The following is a 12,743-nucleotide window of genomic DNA, read 5'->3' as shown; positions in this document are numbered from 1 at the left end:
TTCCACCTGACTAATTCCTCCTCCTTCAAGTCTCAGTTTAAGTGTCACTTCCCCTATAATCCACTCTTATGCAGCCCCATCTCTGTCTAAATTAGACCTGTGTTAGTCTGGGCTCTCCAAGCTAAAGACTCCACCATGGGATTAAGTTGGCAAGAATTCGGGCTTCCCTGGTAGCTCAGCTGGTACAGAATCTGCCTGCAATGCAGGAGACTCCAGTTCAATTCCTGGATTGGAAAGATCCCCCAAAGGAGGGTGTGGCAAACCTCTCTGGTATTCTTGCCTGGAGAATCCTCGTGGACAGAGGAGCCTGGCGGGCTACAGTCCACGCAGTTGCAAAGAGTTGGACACGACTGAGCGACTAAAAGCACATCGCGTAGCACAGCATGTATGATGTATTTTTTATTAAGTTTTAATTTGAAATTTTTCCTTGAATTTTTTTTTTGATCTGTATCTGGAAGAGTATCTTATAATTTCTAAACATGCAGTGTTTAATGTTCATCTTTTTGTTATTGGCTTACAATTTAATTATAATGTGGTCAGAGCATTTAGTCTGTTTCATAAGAATTCTTTGAAATGGGTGGTCTTGCTTAATGGCTTGATACAGGATCAATTGTCTTATGTATGATGGGTGCTTAAAAAGAATACTCCTGTCTTTTTAAAATTCAGCTTGAAAAAAACCTCTTAAAAGTAGAGTTAACTCATTTTCACTTATTGCAGTGCTGAAATTATAAGGTCTTATTTTTCACAGGTTATTTTGTCATTTTTATTTTTGCTTACTTCTGTCTCATTGATCAATATTTCTTTTTTTCCATTATTTTTCTCTAGTGATTTTCTAGTAGAGTGATCTTCAAACTGTTTGTTCTCAGAATCCCTTTACGCTCTTAAATTGTTGAAGTCCCTAAAACATGTGTTTGTGTGAGTTTTATATAGACTGTAGTCTGCTGGGCTCCTCTGTCCATGAGATTCTCCAGGCAGAAATACTGGAGTGGGTTGGCATACCCTCCTCCAGGGGATCTTCCCAACCCAGGGATTGAACCTGCCATCTCATTATGTCTCCTGTATTGGCAGGCAGTTTCTTTACCACTAGTGCCACCATATATATATATATATTACAATTTACCAATCTAGAAATTAGAGATGAGAAATGTAAAATACATTTTGTTATTCAATTAAAATAATGATTATAAACCCACTGCATATTAACATAACATTTAAAAAATGAAAACTAATTAAAATTTCCAAAACGAGGAAGTTAGTGAGAAGTGCTGTGTTGTGCTCAGTTGCTCTGTCCATGGGACTCTCCAGGGTTGCCATGCCCTCCTCCAGGGGGTCTTCCCAATCCAGGGGTCAAACCCAGGTTTCCTTCATTGCAGGCAGATTCTTTACCATCTGAGCCACCAGGGAAGCCCCTTAGAAGAGTGGTATTGATTTATATTTTTGCAATTCTCTTTAATGTCTGGTTTCATAGATGACAGCTAGATTCTCATATCTGCTTCATTCAGCGTGTTGCAAAATGTTATTTTGGTTCAAGTATATGTGAAGAAAATCCTGCTTCACACTGATAGTTGGAAAAGAAAGATGTATCTTCAAAGCCTTTTCAGATAATTGTAGATACTTGGACACTGCATCAAAACTTGGCAGGTGGGCTCATTCCTAGGGTGGACTGTTCTCTTAAATGTAAGGAGTGCTCAAGGGTGCAGAGGGTATCTGGAGGTTTCCTTTGCATAGGTACAGGTGAAGTGCAGGGGGGCAAATTGAAGGTAGGACTCAGTGGAGGGTTTCTTGCTGTTTTAAAGCTGAATTTCCCTCTGTGCTCCTCCCACAACCCCCTTTGTTTCATTTGGTAGTTTGAAATTACTCTAGGCATTTTCCCAAGCTGTTTTTCTCTCTGGTTCTAGGACCCTTCCAAAGACTGATCCTTTCTGTATTCAAGAAGTGAACATGTAGCTAGTTGGTATGACTGGCTTGGTTATAGATGCTGAAGACTCTGAGTTAGAGTTTTCCAGGCTCAGTGGGAAAACCAGTTCTCACTTATGCAGTAAGTGGGGGTGCAGCGCTCTCGACTTTGGTTTCTCCTCTATTCCAGTCTTCTGCTTTCTGTCTTCTAAAATTGCACAAAATTTCTGTTTTCACATTGACTACACATTATTACGTGTCTCAGTTCAGGGAAACCTTTGAAGGAAAAGTAAACACATGAAATGGTCATGAGAGAGAAATCTGTCCTGCAGCCTTTTAAGAGGCTCTTTCTTTTTTTTTTTTTTCCTGCTGGAGATTTGAGCATGACAAGTTTCTCTAAAGAACTGATTCTCTTTTTAATTTCTGAAACTGATTTGGCTTTAAGATGATTTTTTTTGTTTGTTTAAAAATTGAATTTTGGTCACTATTGAAATATAATGTTTCTAATATTTCCTAATTAATTTAATGTATGTTTTTATTATGTCAATTACTTAACATTTTCTACAGGATATTTAAAAACAGATGGCCTCTAACTGTGTCAAACTAAAGATGGATAAGGTGTAGTAGTTTTTCCCCTATCCATATGCAGTTTATTTGTGTTACCTGCCTAATATGCATCCCACAGAAAGTTTCAGCACCTTGGAACTCTACAGATAATTAAAACACATAACCTCTGTCTTCAAGGAGCGTATAGACTTCCACTTTGTGCAATATTTTTAGAACTGTGGATTTCGATATTGTTTCATTTACTTCCATGTAAGAAAATCCCCTGTCACATGGGTCTCTTGTATCTGGTCAGTTTTCTAGTTCCTTCTTTTCAAGTAACTCTTTGGATTGTGAAAGTAGAGTGTAGTCAAGAATTGAAAACAAGGAAGAAGAATGCTTAAGAGCTCAGGTTCTGGGATGCCATCCTGGTCTAAGCTGACTGCTACGTGACCGTAGGCATGTAACTTAGCACTTTGTTCAACGTCCCTGTCTGTGTAAAGGGCTTGGTTACCTTGTCCGACTTTATGGCTCCAGGAAAGAATAAACGTATTAACCCATGTCAGAGGCTTAGAGCACTATCTGGCATATTGTAGGGGCTCAATAAGTGTGTGTGCTGCTGCTGCTGCTAAGTCACGTCAGTCGTGTCCGACTCTGTGTGACCCCATAGACGGGCAGGCTCCCCCGTCCCTGGGATTCTCCAGGCAAGAACACTGGAGTGAATTGTAAGTATGTGTGACTTATTAAAGACTATTTGAAAAGTGAAAAAGAAAAATTCACCCATAATCCCTGTTAATATTTTGGATTTTGACTTACATACACACAATTTTAACCACTTTTAATTATTTCATAGATTGTAAACTCTACAAATTCTCTCCATTTAAAAAATTATTTTCTGTCCTCTTTCTTTCGCTTTCCATTTTGGTATCTTTTTCCTCCTGTTTGTTTCTACTGCTTAATGATGCTTCTTAATTACATCGCTAATCCTCTGAGTCCTTGATTAATTAGTAGGTGGACGAAGGATGCGTGTGTGTGTGTGTGTGTGTGTGTATACTCCACTGCTCAGTCGGGTCTGAGTCTCTGTGACCCCACGGACCGTAGCCCATGGGCGCTAGCAAACCTAGGCCCTGGGCGAGAGAGACCTTCAGTCAACGCATCGGTGTATTCTGCAGCTAATACATTTTAAGTGGAACTATCTTAATTTTAATAAACAAGCTTTGTTTTAAAATCCACTTATTTTTAAGAACTGTGCATTTTATACGGTTTATATGCATTTTATATGAGAACATTATAATATTTTCACTGAATTAATCAAAATTCTCTTTGTCCAATATAAACCATCTTCAACATAAGACTATCGATGTCACCCCGGACTTTTGGATTCATTTGATTTCCTTTGACTTATATATGGATTTGGTCAAGGGCAAAAAGTTAGAGTCATTAAGGACAAATGCTCAGTGTAGAAACTTCCTAATCAATTTCAACCCTTGTTCCAACATGGAAAGTATCTGTTATCTCTTGTGATTTGCCTCTAGCAAGCACCAAAAGGAGGGATTTATTGAAAGTAGCTACTAGTGAAATGACTAACATCATTGGCATTTAAATTGTGACATTACCCCTGGTCAGGATGGTTGGTTCATTAGTTTCCATTTGAAACTCATATTCTGTTACTGGAGAAGATGCCAGGATTTCCAAAGAAAGAGTGATTGTCAGTTCTTAAATCTTGCCCTTAAGTTTAAGATCTGAATATAGTCTTTTTTTTTTTTTTTTTTTGTCTTTTTGGCTGAGAAGCTAAAGTGATTGATTATATGTGAATAAGCAGTTATGTTAAATCAGCTACAAGAAATTAAAGTGGATGAAGATTAAATTCGAAGTGCTGAAGACTCAGTATAAGAAGAGGCATTCTATTTAGAAAATAGAATTCATATAATCTCAAGATAAAGGTTGTATGTGTGTGATAGAGACAGACAGACAGACAGATAGTCAGAGAGAAGGAGGGGGATATTGAGACAGAGAACATAGCGTGAAATCCTGAGAATCATTTTAAAACATCACTTCTTTTTTTAATTGAAGTATGGTTGATTTACACTATTTCAAAGCAAAGTGTTTCAGTTATATATATGTGTGTGTTTGTGTGTATAATATATATGCTGCTGCTGCTGCTGCTAAGTCGCTTCAGTCGTGTCTGACTGTGTGCGACCCCATAGATGGCAGCCCACCAGGCTCCCCCGTCCCTGGGATTCTCCAAGCAAGAACACTGGAGTGGGTTGCCATTTCCTTCTCCAGTGCATGAAAGTGAAAAGTGAAAGTGAAGTCGCTCATTCGTGTCCGACTTCGAGACCCCATGGACTGCGGCCTACCAGGCTCCTCCATCCATGGGATTTTCCAGGCAAGAGTACTGGAATGGAGTGCCGTTGCCTTCTCCATAATATATACGCACACATATATATATTCTTTTTCAGATTCTTTTTTGTTATAGGTTATTACTGTGCCATGCAGTAGGTTTGTTTATCTATTTTATATATATAGTAGTGTGTATCTTTTAATTCCATACTTCTAATTTATTCCTCTTCTCCACGTTTCTCTTCTGGTTACCATAAGTTTGTTTTCTATGTATGCGAGTTTATTTCTGTTTTGTAAGTAAGTTCATTGTGTCATTTTTTTAGATTCCATATGTAAGTGACATCATATGGTATTTGTCTTTGTCTATCTGACTTACTCCACTTAATAGGATAATCTCTAGGTAAAACTTCACTTTTTCTTCCTTTTGGCTGTGTTGCAAGACATGCAGGATCTTCCCAGGGATGGAGCCTGTCTGCCCTCCGCACCCCCGCCCCCGCCCCAACACACACAGTGGGAACGGAGTCTTAATCACTGGACCAACTGGGAAGTCCCAAAACCTCACTTCTTAAAGAGAGGTGAAAAAATTCTTTTGTCTCCAACTTGGAAAAGGCAATGGCACCCCACTCCAGTACTCTTGCCTGGAAAATCCCATGGACAGAGGAGCCTGGTGGGCTGCAATCCATGGGGTCGCTAGGAGTCGGACACAACTGAGCTACTTCACTTTCACTTTTCACTTTCATGCACTGGAGAAGGAAATGGCAACCCACTCCAGTGTTCTTGCCTGGAGGATCCCAGGGACGGGGGAGCCTGGTGGGCTGCCGTCTATGGGGTCGCACAGAGTCGGACACGACTGAAGCGATTTAGCAGCAGCAGCAAGTTAGTGTTGGGAATGATAGACAACAGGTGGGAGGAGGGGTCATGCAATCACAGACCTTTGCTGGGTAGAGCTCAGTCCTCTAGTTTTCCCTCTGGTCTCCAAATAAGTCTGCTTGATTTCCTAGTGTGTAGCTCATATTTTGGGGCTTCCCAGGTGGCACTAGTGGTAAAGAACCTGTCTGCCAATGCAGGAGACCTAAGACATGCGGGTTCAATCCCTGGGTTGGGAAGATCCCCTGGAGGACGGCACGACAGCCCTCTCTGTTCTTGCCTGGAGAATCCCCTGGACAGAGGAGCCTGGTAAGCTTCAGTCCATAGCATTGCAAAGAGTTGCACACAACTGAAGCGACTTAGCATGCACTCACAACTCTTATTGCAGGAGAACAGAAGAATGAATCCTCATTTTGTTTAATGTGAAGGTGAAAATTAAGAGTTGAGAGAAGGACACTTTAGGATCAATACTTGTTAAATTAATTTTACAATTCTGCTTCTTACAATTAAGGCATCTTGCATTTGTGTAGCCCTTTACAGTTCACAACCAATTTACAAATATACTATAAACTGATTTTATCAAAATGGAAAAAATAGCTCCCTTCATAGTACTTGACTCTTTACTTTTTAACCTTAAAAAAATTAATTTTTATTGGGGTATAGTTGATTTACAATGTTGTGATCTCCCTAGTACTTTAAACTCCAACTTACACTTCAATTCTTCAGCTGAACTTTTATTCACTCATTCAACAAATTTAATTGAGTGTCAGGCATCGTTCAATGCTTGTGATACATCCACAAGGAAAAAAAAAAAAAAAAGAATCTCCATCCCATGGAGCTTCCTTTCTCATGGGGGTAGATAGACCCTGAACACAGAACATAGTAAGTAGGCGACATTGTATGAGCAGATGGTGACTACCAGGGAAGAAAGGAGAAAGGATTTCCCTGGTAGTCCAGTGGCTCAGACTCTGTGCTCCCAGTGCTGGAAAGGGGGTGATGGTTTGATTCTTGGTTGGGGAGCTAAATCCCACATGCCACCCCTGGGGATCCCGCATGCTGCAACTAAGACCCAGCACAGTCAAATAGATAAATACTTTTTAAAAAAGAATAGAAGCTGTATAAGGGAGATGTAAAGTTTGGAGGAATTGAGATTTTTAGGGTAGGTGGTATCACGACTCAGTGGACATGAATTTGAGCAAACTCCAGGAGATGGTGAAGGACAGGGAAGGCTGAGGTGCTGCAGTCTTTGGGGTCACAGAGTTGGACGTGACTTAGTGATTGAACAACAACGAGGGTGGGTGGAGGCAGGTCACTGCATTAATAAAGGTAGCCAGGATTAAGTCTCACTGTGGTGAGATCTGGGCAGAAGTTTAGAGGCACCGAGAGAGTTATAAGGGGATATTGGGGGAAAGAGCGTTCCAGAAAGATGAAAAAACAGCTGGCGCCAAGATCCGAAGGTAGAGACATGGAGACCCAGGAAGAGGATCAGAATGAGGGCGGAGGATGACAAGGGAAGAGAGCACCAGGAGGGAAGCTGGGGGAAGTAACGGAGGAGAGGTTCTGTAGGACCTGGAAGGCCGCGGGAAGGACCTTGACCTCTGAGGAAAATGGGGATAATATAGGACTGAGGATGGGAGTAGCCTGATCTGATTTATGTCTTAATGGGATTTCTCTAGATGCTGCTTTGTTGAGAATAGACTGGGGGGGAGGGGGCAATGGTGAAAGCCGGGAGGTTTATTCAGAAACAGTATTAGCTCTCTGTTGCTGGGTAACATAGTATCTAAAAACTTAGCAGCTAACATTATCTTACAGTTTCTGATGGTCAGCAGTCTAAGAGGAGCTTAGCTGGAGATGGTTGTGGCTCAGGGTCTCCGTAAGGCTGCACTCAGGCTGTCATCTGGGGCTATAACTGATTTTGCACTTGACTTTGACTGCAGGGTGTTCTAAGCTCCCTCACGGGTTGGTGGTGGTCTTCAGTTTCTCATTAATTGTTAGTCAAGGCTTCAGTTCCTCACCATAATACGGCAGTTTGGTTTCCCCAGAATAAGCAAGGAGGAAGAGAGAGAAAGAGAGAGACTTACTAAAATGGAAGACTTTCATTATCTAATCCTAGGAGTGCCATACTGTCACTCTTGCCATCTGCTATTGATCATATCAAAGTCTGATACAGCGTGGATGGGCACTCCACAAGGCTGTGAGTTCTAGGAGGCAAGGACTGTTGGGAGCCCATAGTGGAGGTTGCCGACCTCAGAGACGATTGTGGTAATCCACCTAGAAGATGATGGCGGCTTGCAGCAGCATACTTGCAGTGGGATGGTGAGAAGCGGTCACAGTCTAGGTATATTTTGAAGGTAATATCTATAGGATTTTTAAATGAAGTGGATGGAAGAAAATAAAGGTTCATGGATGACTCTACATTAGCTGCCTTTTAAGAGATAAGTGCCTAGGGCCAGTCCAGGTGTCTAGGTGTTCTCCTTGACTCAGGGAGGGGTGTGTGTGTGTGTGTGTGTGTATGTGTGATAGAGTGGGGACTAGTGCTTTCAGAAGAAAGCCAGTGCAAAGTTGGAGAAGAGGGATTCGCAGATCTTTGAGTGAAGTCGGGCAGGTTGGGAATCCAAGGCAGGTCGGGGACGTGGTGTAGGATAGACTGGACTATGTACGGGAACTCCTGGCTTTTTGATTAACAAATGCTACTTTCTTGGAGTAGTTGGTGGCTCTAACAGCTGAATAACAGTGTTCTCTCCATAACTGGTATTCTTTGCACAGTAAAAATTAAATGGTAGAATATGTAGTAAATGGGCTTCCCTGGTAGCTCAGCTGGTAAAGAATCTGCCAGCCAATGCAGGAGATCCCGGTTCGATTCCTGGGTCAGGAAAATCCCCTGGAGAAGGGATAGGCTACCCACTCCAGTATTCTTGAGCTTCCCTGGTGGTTCAGATGGTAAAGAATCTGCCTGCAGTGTGGGACCTGGGTTTGATCTCTGGGTTGGGAAGATCCCTGGAGGAGGGCATGGCTACCCACTCCAGTATTCTTGCCTAGAGAATCCCCATGGACAGAGGAGCCTGGTGGGTTACAGTCCATGGGGTCACAAAGGGTTGGACACGACTGAGAGATTTAGCATCACACAGCACATACAGTAAATAGTATACATACTGTAGGAGTCTTTAGTACAGGAAAACCCTTAAAAACTCAAATAGGAACAATCAGGGAGTATTTTCTGCAAGATGGGATGTTGGAGCTGGACTTTGCTAAGAGTAGAGTTTAGATGGAGAGAAGCAGGAAGGCAATTTCAGGCAGGGGAACAGTCTGAGCAAAAGCATGGATACAGAAATGGGGCTTCTTTGCGGAATTTCAGCTAAATGGTTCAACTCCTTATGCTAACCAAGTAGGAATAAATTTTGAGAGGTAGGTAGGGGCCTGATAATGGAGAATCCTAAGTATCAGATGGAGGGTTTTGGACTCGATATTACAGGTGGTGAAGAAACATAGAACACTCTTAAAAGTAATTAACTATGAAGGTGATTCCATAGGGCTTCAGTAGAGATTGAACAGGGGGAAAGCTGAAGGATAACGAGACCACTTGGAGGCATGAAGAGATAAGACTAAAACTGTGATCATGGATATGGTGACTGACTCCATAGAAAGTATAATAGCTAACACACATGATACTTTTATACTGTCAATTTTAATTCTGAGAAAATCCTAGAGAGTGGATATTATTATTCTGTTTCATTTGAGAGTACATCTCAGTTGTCCCCTCCCACAGAATCTATATTTTAAACCAGTACATAAGATTTGGCTCTGGATAACTAGGGACAGGTGATGATGAGTTGTGCTCAGCTGAGAAATGATGGTTACCTTAGTTCTGGACTGAGTTTAAGTTGACAACAGGCATCTAAGAGAGAAGGCAGAACCGGCTCTTAGGTGATACATGTCTGTTAGACATGAAAGTGGAGGATGAATGAAAGCCGTGTGGATCAACAAGGGAGAGAAAAGAACCAAGGGCCCAAGAATGATGAGAGTTAGGGAACAGGAAGAGGAGAGCAGACTGTAGGCTTTGCAGGTGGCGCTCGTGGTAAAGAACCGCTTGCCACAGCAAGAACCGCAGCCCACTCCAGTATACCTGCCTGGAGAATCCCATGGACAGAGGAGCCTGGTGGGCTACAGTCCATAGGGTTGCAAAGAGTCAGACATGACTGAAGCGACTTCTCATGCCCTCAGAGTAGCAATTGGAAAAGAATGTTTGGCAGCAGAGGAGAACTGCCTTGGTACAGTATCTTAGAAGCCAGGCCAGGCAAGATTTTACAGAAGTGAGAAATGGCCAAGAAAATCCAAGGAGATTAAGAACAGAGAGCCGTCTATTGGATTTTGAGTGGAGGTCATTAATAGAATCCGTTCTAAAGAGAATACTTCTAACTATTATTTATTGAAGATCTGTAATGTACCAGGCTCATTGTATGTGAATATCTGAGTTTACCTTTAGAACAACACTGTTAAGTCTGATATGATACAGAGGAAGAAACAGAAGCTTGAAGAAGTAAAGTACCTCGTCCAAATTCACAAATTGACAGAGCTGAGATGAAAACTGAAGTTTAACCATTCTCCTCATAGATTAAGGCAAAAAGCTCCCAAACAACCCTCCCCACAAAGAAAGACTAAAGCTTTTCTAGGAATTGTTTTTTTTAAAGAATGGTAAGAAATGAATTGAAACTGATAATTTGACGTGAAAACTTCACTGTCCTGGTTTTTTGTGCTCCCAAGTGAAATGAATTTATGTCTGAATTTGTTGATTATTACTGCACATATTTTTAGGAGGTGAAGGCATTATGTGTTAAGTTCTGTATGCTTCTCCCCAGCAAAGCATTCCCTCTGTTAGACTCTTCCTAATGCCCCAGGGCATGGTAGGTTGTGGTGGAGTGATCTGGAGTTTTTCTTGACCTGTTGGTTATGATCTCAGTCTCATGAATGCTCCACCTCTTTCACTACTTCAGCTGATGACTCACTCATCTGTTAGTTTTTCTCCCAGCATCAACAAAATGAAGTAGTGGATTAAAGAAACAAATGAATGACAACAACAACAACAAAAATCTATGATCTAACAAGGCCTTTAGCCTTGCTGGGAATACTCAGGTGCTAATGTAAACTTTCCTCCAAGGAAGAACAGGGATCAGGTTTATAGTTGATGTAGTCTGTGTTCAAAGCAACTCAGAAAATTGCACACCTAAAGCTACTGAAAGGATATTTAAAAAGCTGACCGGTGCATGATTAGAACTTCTATTCCAAAAAAGCAATGATGAAACTCACCTTCAGAAAGTGTTGCAAACTTTGGTAAAAACTGTTCTGTGAAAACTTTCCTTTCTTTACAGGTCTACATTTTTGCTCAGTGTACCAGAGAGATTGTTCTGTTTTTATTAAACCAAGCTTTATTCAACAGTGCTCTGTACTGGAGAGATTATAATCTAAGGGAAAAAAAACCAAAGTCATTATACAGTTAAAGGGAAGAGCATAAAACTCCTTTAGCCATCAAAAAATGTAAACAGAAACAGCTAGCAAGGTTGTACTATCCCAGAATATTTTTTTCTATTGATCATGTAAAGATTCATCAAGCAGATCTTCATAGAAAAGCTGATAAATCTAGATTTATGAGTGAACGTTTGTGCTGGGAACATATGAAATCAGCAGTCCAGGAGACTCAGCAGGATGGAGAAGAAGGAAGACTCAAGGAACAAAATCTCTCCAGTGAATGAGGACGCTACTTAGTGTAAATCAAGAGTTGGCTCTTATCCTTCACCCTGGGGCTTCCTGCTAAATTTTGAAAATTAGCCAGTGTTGTAATTAACACTCCACCCCCACCCCACCCCCACCCCGCCTCCCAGCTTTTCTTAAGTAAGGAGAGAGAGTCAAATCTCCATCTTTTTTAGTGGTGAGGTCACTACAAGTAACATAAAGCTCTTCCTTCCTGCTGGGTGGTTTTAGGAAGTATACATGATGTGTGGGCACTCCTGGGCAGCAAATAGGATTCAGATTTCTCTGTTTTGCCCTCTAACTGAAGGCTGCAGAGTGGCTTCTTCTAAGCGACTGGGGGGGAGGGGGGGTGGTAATGGCACTGCCCCATGGCCCGCCAGCACTGCCTTCCTTCGCCAAAATTCTGTCTCTAAATCCAACTCTATCCTCTGTGATTAGTAATGTCCACAACATGGAAATGCTGTTTTATTATTAAATCAAAATGTGTAAATTTCTTTTTTTTTTTTACATTGAGGAGTAGTTGATTTATGATGTTGTATTAATTTCTACTGCACAGTGAAGAGATTCAATTATACATATACGTATACATTCTTTTTATATATCCTTTCCCATTATGGTTTATCACAAGATATTGAATATAGGTCCCTGTGCTGTCCCAGTAGGGCTTTGGTGTTTAGCCGTTCTCTATGTACTAGTTTGCATTGCTAACCCCAAACTCCCACCCCGTCCCTCCCCCACCTCGCCTGCCACTAGCAATCGCAAGTCTGTTCTCTGAGTCTGTGAGTCTGTTTCTGCTTTTGTAGATAACTTCATTTGTGTCATATTTTAGACTCCACACATAAGGGGTATCGTATGGTATCTGTCTTTCTCTGACTTTCTCACTTAGTATGATCATCTCTAGGTCCATCCATGTTGCTGCAAATGGCACTATTTCCTTCTTTTTTATGACTAATACGCCACTGTATATAAAAAATGTAAATTTCCTGGACTCTCCAAAATGAATACAAATGTGCTCCTTTTGTCGGATAATCCCATTATTTTGCATTACCGATACACTCTTCACTTAAATTTTTTTTTTCTCACATCTGCCCATTTCACCCCTGACCAGCACTCTCCTGCCTTTCCTTCAGGTCTTTGTGGAAGCTTTGCTTCCTCCTGGGTCCTCTGGCTAGGTTAGTCCCCTCTGTCATAAACCCTCACTCGTGACCCTGTTCATTTCTCACGCTCATCACTCGTGTAACACTGGTGCTTGCTTTCCCTTCCTGGAGGCTACGTGGGCTGCAGGGCAGTGCCCATGTCCTTTGCATCACACCCTCCCCATAGAGCATGATATTTGGTGTCTGTTGGGT

Source organism: Capricornis sumatraensis, chromosome 11, assembly GCF_032405125.1.
Source record: "Capricornis sumatraensis isolate serow.1 chromosome 11, serow.2, whole genome shotgun sequence".
Taxonomy (NCBI): Eukaryota; Metazoa; Chordata; class Mammalia; order Artiodactyla; family Bovidae; genus Capricornis; species Capricornis sumatraensis.
Note: the sequence above shows the minus strand (reverse complement) of the source record.